The sequence below is a fragment of the Esox lucius genome, chromosome 11, assembly GCF_011004845.1.
Source record: "Esox lucius isolate fEsoLuc1 chromosome 11, fEsoLuc1.pri, whole genome shotgun sequence".
NCBI classification, from domain to species: Eukaryota; Metazoa; Chordata; class Actinopteri; order Esociformes; family Esocidae; genus Esox; species Esox lucius.
The window spans coordinates 40285675-40308050 of record NC_047579.1 but is presented as its reverse complement, the minus strand read 5'-3'; the positions used below and the strand labels follow the sequence as shown (position 1 = coordinate 40308050).

General features: G+C 46.0%; 1 protein-coding gene across 3 annotated transcripts in view; it reads left to right on the top strand.

Moving 5' to 3' along the window:
* jupb (junction plakoglobin b) overlaps positions 1–22376 on the top strand; it is an 89732-nt gene that overhangs the window by 941 nt on the left and 66415 nt on the right. The window contains exon 1 of one of the 3 annotated variants that reach the window (XM_010874678.5): positions 9192–9242. The exons of the other annotated variants lie outside the window; for them this stretch is intronic. The gene's annotated coding sequence lies outside the window, so the exon portion shown is untranslated. Of the gene's footprint in view, positions 1–9191; positions 9243–22376 lie in introns of those variants that run through there. 3 annotated transcript variants of the gene reach the window in all.

Genomic DNA, 22376 nt, shown 5'->3' with positions numbered 1-22376 from the left:
TATCAAATTTTCTCAGGGGAGGATTCGTTGTGAGCGACAGTCATGCATTCTGATTCTAGCAGCTTGGTGTAACAATTGAGGTTGGAGTTGTTGCTGTTGGGAAAATCTATATTTAAGTTTCATGTTGTCAGTGCATTTGGATGAATGGAACTGGATTAGATTTTTGCTGTGTACTGGAGGTAGTATGTTTAAGGTTAATTCTGGGTTCTAAATGAAAGTTTAAAAGCTTCTTTTTTTCAGGTGTGGAATAGATTTCTATGGACGTAAGATGTATTTTCACATAGTTCAGAGAATTCTTATTTTCCCGATGTTGAAAATATATATTTTTTGGACATTCAAATAAGGTTATTTTCAGTTGAAAATATGTTTAGCATGTTGATGTTCAAAGTATGTTTTGGGGTAATCAATTATTTTGCCAAATTTGAACTGCAGATGCATTCCCAGTCAAGTGGGCCAAATCTAATTATAATGACAGTCTACGGTAATATTGGAAAGCAGGGTTAACTGAAGATTGCAACATAGACTTTCTCCCATCTGTACAAAAACGAGCTGCAGAATGCATCTCTCAGGCATCTGTCAACCATCTATTCTGCCACCTACTGAGATCTCATCTCTCAAACACCTCAGCTCTCAGTCCCATCAAGTATGGGTAACTGTATATTTGGAGTGTGTTGGAAGGTGGCCATTACCTCACAAGTAGGTTAGTATTAGTTAGTTTAGGATAATTAACGAGGCAGGTTCGGATAATCATTTTGGTTGTTTGGCTAAATAATGTGTCAGGTTAAGAGAGGTCTGGAAAACGTTAAGGGTTAACTACATTTTTATATTAGTAAGCATAACCATCTTCTCCAGTAATACATTAGGATCGCTTTGGGTCTGACCAATAACAGCTAGGCTCTGTAGCAAGACAAAAGCACCTGAGAGATGAGGTCCCAGTAGGTGGCAGTAGGGAGGAGCCTGAGAGTTGAAGTCTACAACTGGACCGTTCTCAAACTGTCATGCGCTTGATGTTTGCTATTTCAAAAGCTTAAAACCTGGCTGCGATGATATTGATGGTATTGATTGTATTCCAAACTACAGCAAAATCAATAGGCCACTTCAGCCGAACATTATTCAACAACACTTACCTAAATATAGATTTCTTGCTATGAACGTGATACATTGGTTATCTAGAACTGATGGTTGATTGTCCTGGATGACAGCATCTGCTGAATGACCAAAATATAAATATCAAAACAAACACCAGCAAACCATGCCAAGTATTATCCAATGATCTCCGCCCCCAAAACAAGTACAACATTTGGTCAGTCCAGACCAGAATATATCCGAACAGATGATCTAGAGCAGGGGTGTCAAACCGGATCCACGGAGGGCCGAGTGTCTGCAGGTTTTTGGTTTTTCCTTTAAATTGGTTCCCAGTTCAGACCTAAACAACCAGGTGAGGGTAGAAACCAACCAATTAGTGATCTAATTAATCAATCAACTACAACATGAAAGTGAAAACCTGCAGACACTCGGCCCTCCGTGGAACCGGTTTGACACCTCTGATTTAGAGGTCTAGACTGTTTGGCAAGTTTTAACGACACATTATGCAGTGACAGAAATGTTCCACGGTGCTGCTATGGCACTTACACCATTGTATATTCTGAATCAAGGGTGAGCTTCTAAGTGGGGATGTTGCTATCGTGCACTTAAAGAGTACAGCATGCTTGTACCAAAATGTACCATGGCACTACAATTGTACTGTGTTTTCTACCGTAGTACTACTGTGGTACTCTCATATTATACGATTTTCCTACTTGGGTACTTGTACTCATACCATGGTATGAATTCATGTTCCACGGTTTCTGTCTTGAAGTATTTTGGTTCCAGTATGCAAGGGTGTGGTTGGGGGAGGAAGGCAAGTAAAGAGATTTGGGATCTAATTAGGGATGCACCAATATACTGACCAGTTACCGGTATTGGCAAATTGCTTTGAAATGGCCAATGATTTCTGAACAATTATGCTTTTGTTGTTGTTCTTTTTTTGCTTGAGTCATGTGTCCTATTGTTTTGTTGTTGTTATGCATTCTCTTTTGCAGTTTTGTTGATATAGTCCAATACTAAATGTATTTCCAGGCATTATAACATTGTCCAATTACATTAAGTGTAATGTATGTACTTCATTATCATTATAATGTTTCAATTCATTATGCTTCTTTTTGTTATCATATTATACAGAAAGATAACTTTTTCATGACTGAATTTGCATTTGTTGCAATCAGAAGCGCAATCAGAAGCTACCGGCACACAGGCCCGAAAATGACAAAACAGCAGTATCGACATGTGTTCAAAGAAAATTGGCAATTGGTATCGGCCAATCATTTTGTTATCTGTGCATCCGTAGTGCTAACTTTTCCTGTTTACACACTGCCTGCCTAACCTAAATCTGCAATGAATGACCCTTCTGACTGAAATACTGGCTAAACAACATGGTGAAACAACATTCACTGGAAGATTTTAGTTTGAGCTGTCAGGCTAGTCTACAAGCCCACATCATGCAGCTATCAGCTCAGACCTGCTGCTGCCACTTCAGTCCTTAATAATTAAACCCCTCTGTTAAATGGTCTATTATAATTTTATTGTCTTGCTGTAAAAATGCAGGCTTCCATTACTCTTGTCTTTTCCCTTGGTATTTTGTATCTTAGAGACATGCAGGGTTTTCCCCCGAAAAAACTGTTTTCTTCCTATCTCTCCAAAGACATTTCCAAGACACAAATGAGCCCTTCTTGGAATAATTAGGTTTCAAATCATGATTTTCCTACTTTCCCCCTTAATGCATCATCAGTTTTAACTAAATCTGAAATCTCGACAATCGTATTCATCCTGAATGCTTTGGGTGCTAATACACTCACATTTCCAACCTTGTCGGTGGGCAATGGACGTCAGGCATGGGCAGTAGATCACGTTCTCAAACACATGAAGGTTCTCAGGTAACCCAGTGAACATCTGCATTTCAGTGTCCATTTGCCTTTTGGGAAGTGTCCAGCCCAGCACACCACATCATGGATTGTGTCTGGGGACTGGCTGAGCTGACTGAAGCCCATCACCAGGTTTTACTCCGGTGTCTGACAAAAGTTTTGGGCCTGACACACAAGACAACCCACTGGAAAAGAAGTGCAGCAGGCAATGTTATATAAAAATCAAAGCTGCTACCACCTCCATCATCTGTCCTTGGCCAATTACATTACTGCAGTCATTTATTTATTTTAACAATAAAGTATCAGAAACATGCCAGTAGCTACATCTTGGGCGTTTGCTAAGTTAGATGGAGTTTCCGCCTCATGGACATCAAACGCATGGATTTCTTATCTGGTCAGTGGTACAAGCGCCTGTCATTGATTCCCAAACTGTGGGTGGTGGTCCTTTCTACAGCACGTCTTCTCTTGGCCTGCAGCGTTTGTTGACATGCGTTTGAAGCCATTAGAAACGTGACTTCAGTTGTGTGTGGCGTCTTGTCCACGTGCCATAGATCATCCAGACCAATGCCAGGGCCCTGAGTTCATATAAAGCCCCAGGGACTGTCAGGGGATAGCATGTCAATGAGGCAGGAAGTGTGTGTGTGTGTGTGTGTGTGTGTGTGTGTTAGCGTGACATGTCTCTGTGTTTGGGGTAGTCATAAATGCACAAATATGTTTGTGGTATTCTTTTGGTTTTTTATGGTGTGTGTATCGCCTGTCTCGCACGTGCCAACTGCTTTGAGTCGTGCCACGGGTCTACCGGCAACATCTGTACATCCGGTGGGATTGAGTGGTCGTGTGGGTGTGTACGCTTCTGTGGATTATGCAAATGACGGGTTTGATACCAAGCTTCTACATTGGTGGAGACCTGTGATACAGCATGTGGTTGGACGGATGGAGTACCCCACCCTCCCCTGCCTTCCCAGCTCTCCCTGCTTTGTACATGTTGACTGTGGCCAGCAGCTGTGGATGGGCAAGACAGCCCAGCAGCTCTGACATTGCCAACTTGTTTCACACCGAACAAAAATGACTTAAAATTGACAAGTGCCCCAGGTCACTGTGTGGGCGGACACGGCCGGTCGAAGTCAAGATAAGTAGGATAGTGACCCAGTGAGGATCCAGAGAGGGCCCAGAGAGGATCCAGAGAGGACCCAGTAAGGACCCAGAGAGGACACAGAGAGGACACAGACAGGACTGAAGCTGTGCATCCAACAACAATTTTCTCAATAGCGGTTGAGGTATTATCACTGGTGGAACAGCTTCAAATCGATGGCCGAGAGGCTCAAAAAACTGTAAACCAGACAGTGGTTGTGAGTGACATTCCTCAAAGGTCAAAAAAGATTCACTGGGTCAGGTTTTCAAGCCGAGTCAAGAAAAACAATACAAGGAATAAAACGAACGCATCACACAGGCTGTCACCTCAACGGATAATGTCCATATGATCACAGCTTTAGCCTTTTAAATACTGCTCTGTAACGGTCCTTTGGGAATTGTTCAATTCAGGGGCTCAGTCACTGGTTTTAAGGCAGCTGAATGTCAGGAGCAAACTAATTGCTTCGAATAGGAAGAGCGGGCCCGGTGTGAGACGAGACCTGAATACGCCTCAGTGCCTCTGTCGAAAGACTGTACTTAGTCAAGGAAACCGTACATTGTGGAGACGCTTTTAAGACATGCTGCCATTCAAGATCAAAAAGAAAGTGTCTTCTTCCAATAGCCTGCCTGAAATGATAAACCCCCAGATTTTAAAGGACTAGTGTCACCGGTTGCCATGGAGAAGTTCGGCACGTTCCAGCCGCAGGTGTGAGTGAACGTGATTGAAATTGAACCGCTCAGAATTGCTTAGAAGTGAGACCCTTCAAAGAAATGTACTCACAAAACTCACGTCCTTTGCCCCTCGACCACCACCCCCCAACCCCCAACCCCCAACCCCTCCACTTCCCTGCCCTAGACACACTCCGTCCAACTATTCAGTGTCTGGGGAGTGCCAGCCAGCATTATCTTCCTCTCTTCCTGTTGCCCGCGTTCTCGGAAAAACCCTACAGACGGAGCCTGACACACTGAAGGCGCTTCCCCTGTGGAGCCTTTCCGCTTATCTCCCACCACCTGCTCACGTCGCGATATCGCCTCCCCCCACCCACCCACCTCCTCCCCGTTACACGCTCCTCTGTGAAGCTTCGGGGATATTCCAGCCCCACTAATGTCCGCCCGACGCACCCCCTTCTCCGCCACCGACCCGTCCTCCCGCCATCCTCACCTTCCCATTACAACGCCCCTGACTCCCTGTGATTCCGCAGAGTGCTTCAGTTCCCTCCCGGATCAAAGGGGGGCATAATCGTGAGCCGCAGACGCGTGACAGCGTCGATTTAATAAGCATGGTCTCGTCGCGGGGGCCAGTGCCGTGACGGTGACAGTTTGATAGGTGTGTGTGTGTCGGCTGAAAGGAAACGGGATTGTGCGTACCCGAGCAGAGAGAGGTTTGCTATGCGTGGCAGAGGGGCTTTAGAGACTGAGTGTCTGTGAGATGTTCCGGGCTAACCGTCAGGGGTGTTTGGCAGAGGTATCAGGTTTGACGTTCCGCAGGGCTCGGCCTGCCAGCGCGGCAGAGTCTGGTCCTTTCAAACGGAGGCTGGTTTGAGGCTGTTGCTGTGCCTGTGTTCCTGACGCTACAGAGAGCCTGGCTAATCTCATTCCCCCACCATCATGAAAGTCCAGACTCTTTCTTTTCTTTCTCTCCGTCTGTCTCCCTTTCTCTTTTTTCTTTCTCAACATCTCTCCCCTCTTACCAATCCATCACCAGTGCCTGGTGTATTCCTCCTTTCTCCCCCTACGACTCTCTCTCCCCATCCTTCTGTCTCTCCTTCTATCACGCCATCTCTCTCTCCCTCCTTTTTTCTCCGTCACTATCTCCATCCCCTCCTCCCTCTGTCAATCCAGCTCTTTCCCCCTCCTCTCTCTCCCACACCTCCCTCTCCCTATATCACTACACGTCTCCCCTCCTCCCTCTCCCTATATAACTCCATCTCTCTCCCCCTGGAACTCTCTCTCCCCATCTTTCCTCTCCCCCTATCTCTCCACCTGTTCATCCCATCCCTCTTCTCCCCCTCCATTCTCTCCTTCTCTTGCTCTCTCCCACTTTATCTCTCTAACACTCTATTTCCCTATTTTCGCCTCTCCCTCCATCACTTTGTCACTCTCCCCTCTTGTCCCAGACTCCCGCCAAGAGCGGGTTCTGATCCGATCCACTTTACACACGTGTGTATGTGTGTATTTGGGCATGTGTAGGTATATTTGGGTACATACGTGTGATAGAGGGGATCTCGTGGTGTTCACATGCATTCCACAATGCATCGGTCTGGTTTTTCCCATTTGTGCGTGTGCTGATCAGTATCAGCACTTGCAGTGGATACTGGATACTAAGACCTCCGCTGTCAAAGCAGGTATATTCACCCCGTGGTTATGTAACATCTCATTATTATACAACCTGTCAGTTTGGTGTATTCTATTTCATCCAGGACCCCCCCCCCTCCGTACGCTCAGAGTAGCATTGTCCGATTTAGTCTATGGTACTCTGAGCACTACACTACAATGCCCTCAATAGTATGACCCAAATACTGTATGTAGAATCAAACTGGCACTGTTGTTTGAACGGCTACCAGAGGGGAACGTTCTAGTTTTACTGACTAACCACTCACAGTGGGCAGAGCCCATCACTGGATGCCTAGTAGGCACTGTTTGTTACCGACTGACAGTTCCTGTACACGCAGAGTAGGTGTCTATCACTGGTTAAGATTTGGTCCAGCTTAGTGAGTTTACAAAGACAAAACATGGAATTATGTATTTGGATAGATGATCATTTATGAAAACAAAACATGGAATTATTTGATATGGATAGACAATTGGCAAGACAAAAAGAAATGCAGATGTCTTTTTATAATTAAAAGGTGGGTGAAGCGTTTGCTTTGTTGTATTTTCTTCAGCATTAAAGTTGTGGGTGTAGTGCACATTGGTTTAGCCCACAGAGAAAGATATTCAAAGACAGAAATGGCTTCTGACAATAGTCCTGGTAAAAGGTGTTGCTGTTGGGGGGACGTGTCTGATGTGTGTTGAATGCTGCGGGTGTCTTCACGGGAGCAGTTTCATCAACCCACAGCCGCTGGGGAATGTGTGGCAAGGCAACGTTTTCCATTGCACTTCAATGAGTGCAAGCAAGTTCAGCCAGGGAACCAGAGTGGGCATTGTCTTAGCAACGCATCAGCTGACGTCGCCATCGCTCCTACCACAGTAGCAAGATTTCCCAATCTAATTTTAAGGTCAATTGGTTTGTTGTTCCGCAGGACATCTTAGCATGTGTTTGCTAAATCCACCCACCACCCGTTGGTTTCTGCTTCCATCCGTGCTCAATGCCATCGGTATTGCTATTATAAAATTACAGTGTTAATATAATTAGTAGTATTATATAAACGATCACGCGAGGGCTGTGAGTTAACGAAAAGAAACAGAACCTAACGCCAAGAAATCGTATATGTTTGTTGTGCATTGCTTCTTTAATAAATCACAATCACTAAAGGTAAGTTGGGGGGTGGGGGGTTTAGAGAAAAGAACACCGTGCCAACTGTTAAGTACGGGGGTGGATCTGTAATGCTTTAGGGTTGCGTGGCAGCGGCTGGCACAGGAGGTATTGTGCAGGTAGGGGGAAGATCAGGCCTGGCAAGAGGGGGATTTTCTGCCCACCCAGTTAAAGTTTTAATCTTTCCACGCGTACGTTTCTAATTACACTGAACTCCCCCATGAGCGTGAGTTTTTTTTTTTTGCATGATTTCAGTACTCCAGTTCCAGAATGTGCCATCACAATACATTTCTTCCACCGCTTCTCCAAAACACAATGCTGCTATGCATTTTTTTTTTATTATTTAATTTATATTAGGAAACTACTACCGGTATTAATAGGCTACTGTTAGAAAAGGTACATTGAATAATTATTGATCAACCGTAAAAAATGCTGTCATTTTTCTAAAGATTGCGGCGCCAAATATACTTACAGGCTTCACCTATTGTATCAATAAAACATACGCTATCTATCTAGATGGTGTGTAAATAATTTGTTTGACAATTATTAATTGTTGATTCTTGCATATTTAGTAATGGACAAATACGATCAGTGAAAAAAATAGATTTTTGAAGTTGAGCTTTTTTCTCAAGAACAATTCCTGAGGGGGACGCCAAAAGTATTACAGTAATACTCTTTTAGTTTGCCCCATCGGTTTGCTCTCTACTGTAGATCTGCAAATTCAGCTATTGTGTGTGTGAACCCGACCAACATAAAAAACGGACTGGATTAACCCCATGTCAGCTATGTGCATTGAGTGCCTTTCGGACGGTTGACACTGTCACCTTGCCAGGTAAGGCTACATACATTGCAAGCTTCTCGTTGACTCGAATTCAAACAGCTGCAAACACTGGTAAATGCTACTGTAGTTAGCTAACCGCTAGCAAACAATGTGTTACCTGTAATTCAATGCAGCGAAAATGAAGATTGGTGACGATTATGTGTCCTACTGTATTGAGCGGTAGTAGTAAAGAAATCCTTTGTTTGATGTAATTACTGAAAGTCAACCACCACACACTCCCTCAGATTCCCACACACGGACTATAGTTAGTACCTGCATGATGTGCCACTGCTGAGGAAAGGACCGAAACATTGTTAGGCAATGGGAGGCAGTCGCAATCTTTTCAAACTTAAAAACGCGTTAGTACGTGTCTTTAATCAGCGTGCTATAATCAAGTGCTTTCATTGTGTGTTATCAATATTATTGAAATTACATAGTTATGTTTACAGTGATTTATTTGGGAGGGACAAATAGTATTCACATTATGGAAAATGTGTCTGGAAGACGAGCAAATGTAAATAATCATCCGGAGTTAGTCATCACCTTATCTTTGGTTGATGAACAAACATAGCAGCGCCCACAAACGTGTAAAGTAACTTCTAGAACAGTGGTTCCCAACTACGGTCCTCAAGTACCCCCAACAGTACACATTTTCATTGTAGCCCCAGCCAAGCACAGCTGATTCAACTTGTCAACTAATTATCAGGCTCTCATTGAGTTGAATTGGGTGTGCTTGTCCAGGGCTACAACAAAAATGTGTACTGTTGGGGGTACTCGAGGATCGGAGTTGGGAACCACTGTTCTAGAAAGTTTTTACACAACGATTTTGACCGTTTGTCAACTTTCCCATGATATGGTAAGATGTTCTAGTCGCTAATATAATTCGTTTTTGTGTCAGACCAGACTTCCCGATTTGAACTCTTGCTACCTCGTTAATATCATAGTTCTTAGATCTTCAAACAATTACAATGAGGAAATAAAGTTGTACACAGTGAGCTAAATGTGAGTAAATAAAAGCGCAGTCTGACCATAAATAAAATACGCTTTAGGGACCACTCTAGATCGTATGCGTCCAATTGTTAAATACACTATAGAAAAATAGCAAAAAAAAAAGATTAGCCCCCTCCATTTTTTACAGCCCCCTCAGTTACCTCGTCCTGGCGCAGGGCCTGGGGAAGATTGGATTCTGCTAAGTATCAACAAATCCCACTGCACAGGCAGCTGACGGAAGAGGTTGGGTAATAAAACAAGACAATGAATGAACATACCTGAAAAAAAAATCCTAAACATACCTCAAAATCAACCATGAACTACTAAAGAAATTAAAGATTAGGGTTTTGGAATGGACCCCACAGTCCCCAGACTAGAATATTATTGAAAATCTGTGGGTAGATCACAAAGATGCACTATAACCTGGTAAATCTGTTAACTAATTTTAACTTAGAAAATCACCAAAACATGTTGTTTGGCCAGGGTGCATACACATGTAAATGTCATGTCCCACAATTGGTTATCCTTTCTGAATAAATTATATTTGCTGCCACAACAAGTATTAGATTTTTTTTATATTCAGTTTTTTCAACAAAGTTGTGTTTATCACTGCAGTGAGAGGGTAGGGGTGTATAACTTCATGACTTAGCACACCCTGTCACTCTACCTTGTTCTTAGGTAAGAGAGGTACGGACTATGATAGACAGTCAAACAGTTGTCAGAGTAGGTTTAGGCACAGTATAATTTATTCAGTTGAACTCAACTGTTTGAATACCCTTGGAGAACTGGTAATAAATGTACCATTTAGAAAGAAAACATGAGTGAGCATGCAAAACACATGTCTTTTATTTCTTATGGGATTCACATTCATCTGTAGGTCATAACAGAATGATGCAATCATACAAATAAACATGGCATCCATCCATCCATCCATCTTCTCCCGCTTTATCCGGGGCCGGGTCGCGGGGGCAGCAGTCTAAGCAGGGATGCCCAGACTTCCCTCTCCCCAGACACTTCCTCTAGCTCTTCCGGGGGGACACCGAGGCGTTCCCAGGCCAGCCGGGAGACATAGTCCCTCCAGCGTGTCCTAGGTCTTCCCCGGGGTCTCTTCCCGGTGGGACGGGACCGGAACACCTTCCCAGGAAGGCGTTCCGGAGGCATCCGAAAAAGATGCCCAAGCCACCTCAGCTGACCCCTCTCGATGTGGAGGAGCAGCGGCTCTACTCTGAGCTCCTCCCGGGTGACCGAGCTTCTCACCCTATCTCTAAGGGATCGCCCGGCCACCCTGCGGAGAAAGCTCATTTCGGCCGCCTGTATCCGGGATCTTGTCCTTTCGGTCATGACCCAAAGCTCATGACCATAGGTGAGAGTAGGAACGTAGATTGACTGGTAAATCGAGAGCTTCGCCTTGCGGCTCAGCTCTTTCTTCACCACGACAGACCGATACATCGACTGCATTACTGCAGAAGCTGCACCGATCCGTCTGTCAATCTCCCGTTCCATCCTTCCCTCACTCGTGAACAAGACCCCTAGATACTTAAACTCCTCCACTTGAGGCAGGCACTCTCCACCAACCTGAAGTGGGCAAGCCACCCTTTTCCGACTGAGGACCATGGCCTCAGATTTGGAGGTACTGATTTTCATCCCCACCGCTTCACACTCGGCTGCAAACCGTCCCAGTGCATGCTGAAGGTCCTGGTTAGAAGGGGCCAACACGACAACATCATCTGCAAAGAGCAGAGACGAAATTGTGTGGTCCCCAAACCTGACACCCTCCGGCCCCTGGCTGCGCCTAGAAATTCTGTCCATAAAAATTACGAACAGAACCGGTGACAAAGGGCAGCCCTGCCGGAGTCCAACATGCACTGGGAACAAGTCTGACTTACTGCCGGCAATGCGGACCAAGCTCCTGCTTCGGTTGTACAGGGACCTGACAGCCCTTAGCAAAGGACCCAGGACCCCATATTCCCCAAGCACCCTCCACAAGATGCCGCGAGGGACACAGTCGAATGCTTTCTCCAAATCCACAAAACACATGTGGATTGGTTGGGCAAACTCCCATGAACCCTCCAACACCCCGTAGAGGGTATAGAGCTGGTCCAGTGTTCCACGGCCCGGACGAAAACCACACTGTTCCTCCTGAATCCGAGGTTCTACTATCGGCCGTATTCTCCTCTCCAGAACCCTGGCATAGACTTTCCCGGGGAGGCTGAGAAGTGTGATCCCCCTATAGTTGGAACACACCCTCCGGTCCCCCTTCTTATAAAGAGGGACCACCACCCCGGTCTGCCATCCCAGAGGCACTGTCCCCGACCGCCACGCGATGTTGCACAGGCGTGTCAACCAAGACAGCCCCACAACATCCAGAGACTTGAGGTACTCAGGGCGGATCTCATCCACCCCCGGTGCCTTGCCACCGAGGAGTTTCTTGACCACCTCAGTGACTTCAGCCCGGGTGATGGACGAGTCCACCTCTGAGCCCTCATCCTCTGCTTCCTCAATGGAAGACGTGTCAGCGGGATTGAGGAGATCCTCGAAGTACTCCTTCCACCGCCCGACGACATCCTCAGTTGAGGTCAACAGCTGCCCACCTCTACTGTAAACAGCGTTGGTAGGGCACTGTTTCCCTCTCCTGAGGCGCCGGATGGTTTGCCAGAATCTCTTCGAGGGCAGCCGATAGTCCTTCTCCATGGCCTCACTGAACTCCTCCCAGGCCCGAGTTTTTGCCTCCACAACCACCCGGGCTGCAGCCCGCTTGGCCTGTCGGTACCCGTCAGCTGCCTCAGGAGTCCCACAAGCCAACCAGGCCTGATAGGACTCCTTCTTCAGCTTGACGGCATCCCTTACTTCCGGTGTCCACCACCGGGTTCGGGGATTGCCGCCTCGACAGGCACCGGAGACCTTACGGCCACAGCTCCGAGCGGCCGCTTCGACAATGGCGGTGGAGAACATGGTCCACTCGGACTCAATATCTCCAACCTCCCTCGGGATCCAGTCGAAACTCTGCCGGAGGTGGGAGTTAAAGATCTCTCTGACAGGAGACTCGGCCAGACGTTCCCAGCAGACCCTTACAGTACGCTTGGGCCTGCCGAGTCTGTCCAGCTTCCTCCCCCGCCATCGGATCCAACTCACCACCAGGTGGTGATCAGTTGACAGCTCCGCCCCTCTCTTCACCCGAGTGTCCAAGACATACGGCCGCAGGTCAGATGAGACGACAACAAAGTCGATCATCGACCTGCGGCCTAGGGTGTCCTGGTGCCACGTGCACTGATGGACACCCTTATGCTTGAACATGGTGTTCGTTATGGACAAACTGTGACTAGCACAGAAGTCCAATAATTGAACACCACTCGGGTTCAGATCCGGGGGGCCGTTCCTCCCAATCACGCCCCTCCAGGTGTCACTGTCGTTGCCCACGTGGGCGTTGAAGTCCCCCAGTAGAACAATAGAGTCCCCAGTCGGAGCACTTTCCAGCACCCCTCCCAGAGACTCCAAGAAGGTCGGGTACTCTGCACTGCCGTTCGGCCCGTAGGCACAAACAACAGTGAGAGACCTATCCCCGACCCGTAGGCGCAGGGAAACGACCCTCTCGTTCACCGGGGTAAACTCCAACACATGGCGGCAGAGCTGGGGAGCTATGAGCAAACCCACACCAGCCCGCCGCCTCTCACCATGGGCAACTCCAGAGTGGTGAAGAGTCCATCCTCTCTCAAGGAGTGTGGTTCCAGAGCCCAAGCCGTGTGTAGAGGTGATCCCGATTACCTCTAATCGGAACCTCTCAACCTCACGCACCAACTCAGGCTCCTTCCCCGCCAGCGAGGTGACATTCCACGTCCCTAGAGCCAGTTTCCGTGTCCAGAGATCGGGTTGTCTAGGCCCCTGCCTTCGACTGCCGCCCGATCCTCTTCGCACCGGCCCCTTATGGTCCCTCCTGTGGGTGGTGAGCCCACGGGAGGGCGGCCCCACGTCGCCCGTTCGGGCTGAGCCCGGCCGGGCCCCATGGGGGAAGGCCCGGCCACCAGGCGCTCGCATACGAGCCCCAACCCCGGGCCTGGCTCCAGGGTGGGGCCCCGGCTGCGCCATACCGGGCGACGTCACGGTACTCAAAATGTTTTTCTTCATTAAGGGGGTTTTGAACCGCTCTTAGTCTGACCCGTCGCCTAAGACCTGTTTGCCTTGGGAGACCCTACCAGGGGCATATAGCCCCAGACAACATAGCTCCTAGGGTCACTCGGGTACTCAAACCCCTCCACCACGTTAAGGTGGCAGTTCTTGGAGGAACATAAACATGGCAACAAAGATTATTTTTTGACTGACACCTGTTCAAAATCTGCATACCCTTAGTTCTTAATACCTTTAGCATCAATGACAGCGTGCAGTCTTTTGTAATAGTTGTCTATGAGGCCCCGAATTCTTGCAGGTGGTATAGCTGCCCATTCGTCTTGGGAAAATGCCTCCAGGTCATGCAAAGTCTTTGGTCGTCTAGCATGAACCGCACGTTTGAAATCTCCCCAGAGTGGCTCAATGATATTAAGGTCAAGAGACTGTGATGGCCACTCCAGATCCTTCACCTTTTTCTGTTGTAACCACTGGAGGGTCAACTTGGCCTTGTGCTTAGGGTCATTGTCGTGCTGGAAAGTCCAAGAGCGTCCCATGCGCCACTTTTGTGCAGAACAATGCAAATTGGGTGCCAGTATTTTCTGATAACATGCTGCATTAATCTTGCCACCATTTTTCACAAGAGAATTTGTGGCATTGGCCCAGTAAAGGCTTCTTTCTGGCAACTCGACTATGCAGCTCATTTTTGTTCAAGTATCATCGTATTTTGCTCCTTGAAACAACCACACCATCGTTTTCCAGGTCTACCTGACCTTGGGTTTTGATCTTGGTCTACCTGACTCATACTTTTTATATCCTTTTCCATCTTTGTGGAGTTCCATTACCTTGTTACGCAGGTCTTTTGACAATTGTTTTCTGCTCCCCATGGTTCAGTATCTAGCCTGCTCAATGCATCCTCGTGAGAGCTAACAAACTCATTGACTATTTATACACAGACACTAACTGCATTTTAAAAAGCCACAGGTGTGGGAAATCCACATTTTAATTACCATTTTCACCTGTGGGTGTCACTTTGTGTATCTGTAACGAGGCCAAACATTCAAGGGTATGTAAACTTTTGACCAGGGCCATTTGGGTGATTTCTGTTATTTTTTTGATTTAAAATGGAGCCAAACAACTATGTGATAATAAATGGCTTCATATAATCACTATCCTTAAATAAAATACTTTTTTTTGCAGGATCTTCAAAATCAAATGGCAGAGTTTCACAATTTAATTAAAATTATGAGCACAACTCTATGTTTTGTTTGCCTGTGTTAACATTTAATTGTATTTATTTGCTGTGGGCATACAATAAGTAATAAGCCTTTTTGAAATAGAGTTCAGCATATTGTACTTGTTTGAGTGGCAAGGCTCTGTCTAACATGAATAACTGGTTGGTCTTCTCTTCAGTATGTTATTTATTTATTTATTTATTTATTTACTCAAATGAACAGGACTATGTTATGGCGCCATAGTATGTCTATGTTGGGGTGGGAAAGTATTTATCAGAAGCAAAGCAGCTGCTGTTATTTGTTAGCAATCTCTGAAACACAGTGCAAGGCTCCTGTAAACCTGCAGAAAGCCTATATAAAAGCTTACCTTTGAGATTGGGATAAGGAAGTAGGACTCCAGTTTAGGCTGAACCGAGATAGCCCACAATCTGGCGTTACCAAAGGAAGGCCAAGCGTGAGCTAGCAACATTTAATTTTACAATACTGATGGTACAATTGGCAAAACTCAGAGGCCACAATAATTGCTACAAAACAGGACTCCCAAAGTGCAACACTATAATGCAACATTTTGTCTGAAACACCCCTCAGGTAATCAGAATGATAAATACTTTTTTCCCTTGAAGTCCTGAAGTACATCTTAGCCTGAACACCAAAAGACACAGACTCAAACTGAAGGCAAGAAATCTGGACACTTGACATCTCACAGCAGTCAAAACCAACACATTATCATGTGTTCATGAAATAGACAGAAATTACTTATTAGATTAGTAAAAAAGTATTTTTTTCCAGAGCTACACTGAAGGAAGAAATATATATCCAGTTGTATCCAACATGTTTGCAGATGCCCTGAAGGAATAAATACATTTAATTAATGTTGGTTAAGGGTTAGATTAAGGATTTAGACAAAAGGTAAGAGCATGGTCTAATGTTCTTCCTAGTTGTTTTCAATGTAATAACCTGGTTGTAATGCAATTTGATTGAACCAATCTCCCTCCTTTCTCCTTTCTTCCAACACCTGAAGAACATGTTGTCCAGGACATAAAATATCCATTCCACAAATTTCTAACCAGGTCAAAACACTGCAGCTCTTTGAACCAGTAAAAATATTTAGTAATGCTTAATTTACAGTGGCTTTTAAGTATTGGACTTTAATTGTATTGTTTTCCAACATGAAAGGTAAATGGGTTTAATTAAGCGTCATTGTCAATGATTAACACAAAAATGTCCATAATAAAATTAAAATTAATTAATCTTCAAATTGCCCTACATTAATTATAAATATAAAAAAGAGGCCAAGGAGTCTACCTGTGTGCAGGTAAGGGGTTTCACATGATTTACGGTTAAATCCACCTGTGTCTGGGATGTCCCACAGTGAAGTCCATTATTGAGAAATGGTGAGAATTTAACTCAACTGTCTTTAAAAACTTTAGCTGAGAAGTCCACCAAGAGGCCTATGGCAACTCTAAAGGAGTTAGTCTTCCACAGTTGAGCTGGGAGACTCTGTGCATGCTGCAACAATAGCTCAGATGCTTCACAAAAGTGACCTTTATGGGAGAGTGGCAGAATGAAAACAACTCACATTAAATATTATCTATAGTGTGGCAGAAGGCATGTGGGAGACTGAGGCCAAGTGGATAAAGATTGTATGCTATGATGAAGCCAAAATAGAGCTTTTAAGACTAGATGCTAAGCACTATTTTTGGTGCAGGACACCACCACACATCAGGCCTATCACTGCACATCCCTACCAATGAAGAAGGGTAGTGGCAGCATCATGATATGGTGATGCTTCTCTGTATCACTTTCTCGGAAAGCTTAAAAGAGGGCAAAATGGATGAAGTACAGAGAAGAAAACCCGCTCAAATATGCAAGAAACCTAGGACTTCGGAGAAGATGAGTGGTCCGGCATGAAATTACCCCAAACATACAGCCAAAGCCACACCAAAGTGGCTTTACAACAGAACGGTCAATGTGCTGGAGTTGTTCAGATAAAGACCTAATCTCAATCAATAGAGAATATGTGGAAGGAAGAATGGGCAAAAGTTGTGTCCAGATGTGCAAATCTGGTTGAGACTTATTCAAATAGAATCATGGCTGTAATTGCTGCCAAAGGTGCTTCTACCAATTATTGACTCAAGGCAGTGAATAAACTCGTTATGGACTTTTTGTGTGTTCATCAGTGGCAAAAATTCCCAATTAAAGAAATTGAGAGACAACCCTCCTTGCACTGTCTGGAACGTAGGTCCCATCAGCCATTCTAGTTGATTTCCACCTTCAATCAAAAGTACTTATCAAAGTAACTCCCGTTGTCTATTCACATGGTTTTCAGTTGTTTCCCTGCTGTTCCATCACTCCTCCATTTTCTCTTCATACAGTACACCCCCGTTTGATATCAGGCTTCTTTTATTTGGATAAAAAGGGGATGCCAGCCCAATTTAATTTGCACATTGTCGCACAATGGCATCAGCTCAAGGAACAGAACGCGGAACAATGTTCCTGTCAACCGGCATTGATCAGAACACACGAAAAATGTCAGCCTGACTGAGTCATGAGCAACCAGCTGTAGCCTTAAACGACCACACCCCTTCCTGGCCTATGTCAGTGGGCACGCTTCTGCCCACTTAGTGCAGAAGCATGTGTTTCGGTCTTCTCTGCGTCTTCATCTTTCAGAGCAGGTGTTTTCTTTCTTCCTCCACAGCTCTGGGCAGTTTGATCTGCTGGGTCTCACAGGGCTTAACTGTACTGCTCCTCTGACAGCGTGCAGAGGAGGAGTTTGCTCACTGTGCAGATTGTTTCTTCTGTGAGGGGCGCAAGGGGAGGGGGGGGCTACCTGTCAGATCTGCCCACACTTCCTCACGGTTACCTTGCCAACCCCCTGGGTCGCATGGTGGGAGTGGAGCATGGGTGTCATCGGGCTAACTGGTCTCTGCCCAGACCAGACCGGCTACAGCTGCAGTACAGCTGAACATTGTTTTCTGCTCATTCAAATATGGTGGTCAAGTCCAGTGATTCCCAAACCTCTCCTGAGCCCCACCCCCAGCCATTCCATCTATTAGATGTATCCCAGAGCTAGCACACCTGAATCAACTTATTAACTAATTAACAAACGCTTACCTGTTGAATCAGGTGAGCTAGTTCAGGGCAAAAACTAAACTGTGAGAGGTTTGGGAACCACTGGTCTAGTCCACTGAACACACTTATGTAATCGCTCTTATGTGTGTGTGTGTGTGTGTGTGTATAAATAAAAAACAACATTTAGGAAATCTATCAGGCTCTTTTATACAGAGCAGTGCAGAAAGTCCAGATATTTCAATACTTTTATCATAGAAGACCCACGTGGGAGTCGAACCTGCCACCTTGATATTGAAACTGCCATGCTCTACCAACTGAGCTCCACAGTGTCTGTGTGGGTGTTGCCCTGTTGCGCTCTGCAGCATGTTGTTGGCTTCTATGTTGCTCCTGGGTGACGACCACCAGGCCCAGGTTTGGCCTGGATGGCTCGTGTGAAACCGAAAGTTACTCTCCCCCTTTTTTATTTTTTCCCTCGTCTCCATTCTCAAAGTAAACATCCCCTAAACCCTACACCCTCAGCCCTTGAATGAGACATTTTACCTAATCTCATCTGAGTGTACCTGCAATTACACTTGCCCAATCAAGGGTGAGTACACTAACTAACAAACCTCAAGTGGAGTGGGACCAATGAGGTTCGAGACTGACACAAACCTTTTTTTCATGTAGGCTAAATTTGACCCTTCACGACCACCAATGTCAGAGGCGAGACTGTAGTTTGCATTAAATTGTGGGTGAAAATAACCCTGCAAGTGAATTAAGTTGTTCACTCGTCACCTCCTAATGTTATGCCAAGGGCCGAAGAGGTAGCTTTTGAAAAATGGACCTGCAATTCAGATAGGATGCAGTTTTGATTGCTATATAGATAGGGAATCCCCCAAGGCAAAGTGGCTTGGGCATCTCCGCGGGAAGAGGTTTTGATCTACCTCAACATTGGTTTTTCAAGAAATATCAGTTACTGTTCAATATCAATCACTGAAAAGCTTCAGATTTTCAAATTCTGAGATTACTGTTAAGGCTTCTGTGTATCGCACTCCTCTAAATACCTCAACCTTTATTTAAACATTTTAATCTTGCCATTTGAATTCCCTCATGAGACATCAGGGCCATTGCCTTCCCCACTTCCACGTTCACCTTGTCTGACATACAGGAGACATTCTGCAACGAAGAGGAATCCAAGTTCACGCCATTGACTCATAACCGCTTCGCTGCCTAAGTGCTTCACTTATCCAACATCAAAGGCATCCACCTAAGTGCACCACCCCTGTACCATGCGTGGCAGTCGGTGCCCTTGGGTTACCACTTTCCCTGCGCAACTCATTGACCTACAGACCTCCAACCTCAAGGCCTGCTTTGGTTCACCCGACTCAGAAGACCGCCCCTGGGCATATGGAGATGCATCTGGAATGATGTTTCACCTCAGATCACTTTAAGACCCACTGCGGCACATAGAACATGGGCTGCGATTTATTCTGTGAGTCACCCTGCAACACGGAATCCAGCTGCCTTCCATTTTGGCTGTCCGAGCACGTAGGAGACTCTTTTACTTATGTTGCTCAGGGTAACGCCCCAGCTAGCCTAAAATCAGGTAACACACTTTGCGTAGGCCATCTGCTTAGCGTTCATCCTAGCGTGAATCAGCCTGGACCAGAGACAACCAAACTAGTTTGGACTTTTGTAGCACCCCACACCATTCCAGCATTGCAGAATGGATGTTCAGGCCATTTGCAATGACAGATCAATAATTCCCTCAACTTAGAATATGTATTGACAGTCTGACTCGACACGCTCGAAACTCAGAACGTGGAAGAGACACCATCACAAAATTGTGTTCTGAAACACACATCACAAATCCTGGGAGCACTGCCTTGATGCAGGCTTGGGTGGTAGTGTGGTCTGGCCCCTTAATAGTGACTCCCTCCCAGGCCATAAAGAATGTCTATGGATGTGCAGTTAATTGGACTCAACTCGACTCATAAAACCTGTTAAGATTGAAAACGAAAAGCTGGTTCATACTCCAACTTCAGTGACTCGCCACTAGAGACAATTCTGGACGCGGCAAAGAAAGTGGAAGTGTGTTGCCGGTTCACGACCAGAGACACGGCTCCCCAGACGCAAGGGCTAATCAGACCTTATGCCACAGTTATGGATCTGATCGCCCACTTCCCTTATGCACATTGTTAAAAACATGGCAGAGGCCGATCACAGTGTAGATTTGCTGCAGATAGGGATATGGCTTGGAGCGAGTCTGACAGCCTTTCCGGCAGATTTATCAAGGCCCAGGCCTCATGCCAGCTTCTCTGGGATCGGCCACGTTACTACATGTCCGCCAAGTAAACGTCTCCTTTAGCCAATGCAATTCCGTCCCGAATGTTCATTAATTCCCTAAGTGCTGTTGGAGCACAAGTTGTTGCGCGTTAGAAAGTTTGCGAGTTCGATTAAAAAGGTCCCTGTGTTGTGATCACCCGCAGCTGAAGCTGATCATTTCATTTTGGCGATGGGTGTTTATATTTTTTGACTCAATGGGGCAGACTTTGAAAGTCAAGCGCAACAACAGACTGTATATGACTTCTGATAGCACAGGCAGCTAATGGTGTTTTGAGTGCGGGATATTGGCCTTAAGCAGCGTGCATGAATGCCCGCACAGAGTTACGGCAGAGGGCGGGACGAACGCAGTCCTTGCAACGTTTGTACCCACTGATCTAGGGAGATGTGAGCTGACAGTGGCCACCAGCACCTATTGCTGATGGACAGGCTGTCCCAGAGGCAAACATGGTGCCTAATGACCCACCGACAAAGATTGTTGTAGGCAGTAAGGATGAATCCAGTGAGCCTGTTTTCCAGGCTGTGTAGGAGATGCCGAGTATGAGCGGTGGAGTGAAGGAGGGGAGAAATGAGAGGGATTTGGCAGGAGGTGTCAGGGAGTCTGGAAACGGTGGTCTCTGTTGATGTGGATCAGAAGGAGGTGTCAGGGAGTCTGGAAACGGTGCTCTCTGTTGATGTGGATCAGAAGGAGGTGTCAGGGAGTCGGAAAGCGGTGGCCTCTGCTGATGAGGATCAGAAGGAGGTGTCAGGGCATCAGGAAGCGGAGGCCTCTGTTGATGAGGATCAGAAGGAGGTGTCAGGACGTCAGGAAGCGGTGGCCTCTGTTGATGAGGATCAGAAGGAGGTGTCAGGGAGTCAGGAAGCGGTGGCCTCTGTTGATGAGGCTCAGAAGGAGGTGTTGGATTCACGACGCGGTGGCCTCTTGATGAGATCAGGAGGAGGTGTCAGAGAGTCAGGAAGGGGTGGCCTCTGCTGATGAGGATCAGAAGGAGCTGTCAGGGAGTCAGGAAGCGGTGGCCTCTGTTGATGAGGCTCAGAAGGAGGTGTCAGGGAGTCAGGAAGCGGTGTCCTCTGTTGATGAGGCTCAGAAGGAGGTGTCAGGGAGTCAGGAAGCGGTGGCCTCTGTTGATGAGGCTCAGAAGGAGATGTCAGGGAGTCAGGAAGCGGTGGCCTCTGTTGATGAGGCTCAGAAGGAGATGTCAGGGAGTCAGGAAGCGGTGGCCTTTGTTGATGAGGATCATAAGGAAATAGACATTTCTGACATCTCTGGTGACATGAGAGCAGCTGGTGACATCTGACTGCACACTCTAGAGGAGGTAAACAGATTCTTAGATCAGCCTATTTTGGGACATCTGTTAAAGTCACAGATTGTTTTGAGGTAAGTTTGGGAGGTCATCAGTATTTCTACAGATGACAGTTGGGCTCAGTGAGTTGTGTGTGAAAAGGCTGTAGACCTTGGGGACACTTGTTGCTGCTGTCATGTCAATAAAATATATTGGGAAATGTGGTAAGGTCAAGAGAATATTTCAACAGTGATGGCTATCATAGGGTGCAGGTATTTTTCTTTGTCTGTTCTTCTGTTTTTCCTCTCACTGTTCTATATGAAGGCATGTAGGGTAGACCCTCTTAATATTAACTAGGGAAGGAATAAGAATGAGACAGCTTGGCCATTGAAAGTAATTACACAGAAAAAGCTTAATATGCATTTTCTACAGGAGACACACGGCGATGAGGCTAATGAGGTTCACTGGGGTTTGTCGTGGGAGGGGCTATATGTGGTGGGAAGGCCTACATACACTTAGTCTGTTTTGTCCTTCCTTGGGGTTAAGGGTGACTGTTTTCTACACCAGAGATTGTCAAGGGTCAGTTTTTATTGGGCAGATGTTATGTATTCTTTTGTCTTATTTTCAGAATACGTTATGCTCTGAACGAGGGTACCGAGCGTATTTATTAAAAGGTCTTTGTATTTTAGTGTTATATTGTTACAAGAAAGTGAACTTTGAGTCTTTGAGGCGATGGTGTAATGTAGGGAAGGCCCAAACAAGGTTTTTCAACCGTATACTTCTCTGTCTAATATTGAAGATAAAGAGGCAATCAGAGCCCTTGAACAAGATATCAACTCTATTGAATTGAAACTGAAAAAGGACCATGTACTTGTCATAACCGGGAAGAGTGACACAGACTGAGGTCTTTGGAGAGTGAAGGGTGCCTTGATTAGTTCTCACTCTGCTAACCTCCAGGATCTGCATTCTCCCAGCACATCTTTAAATCCA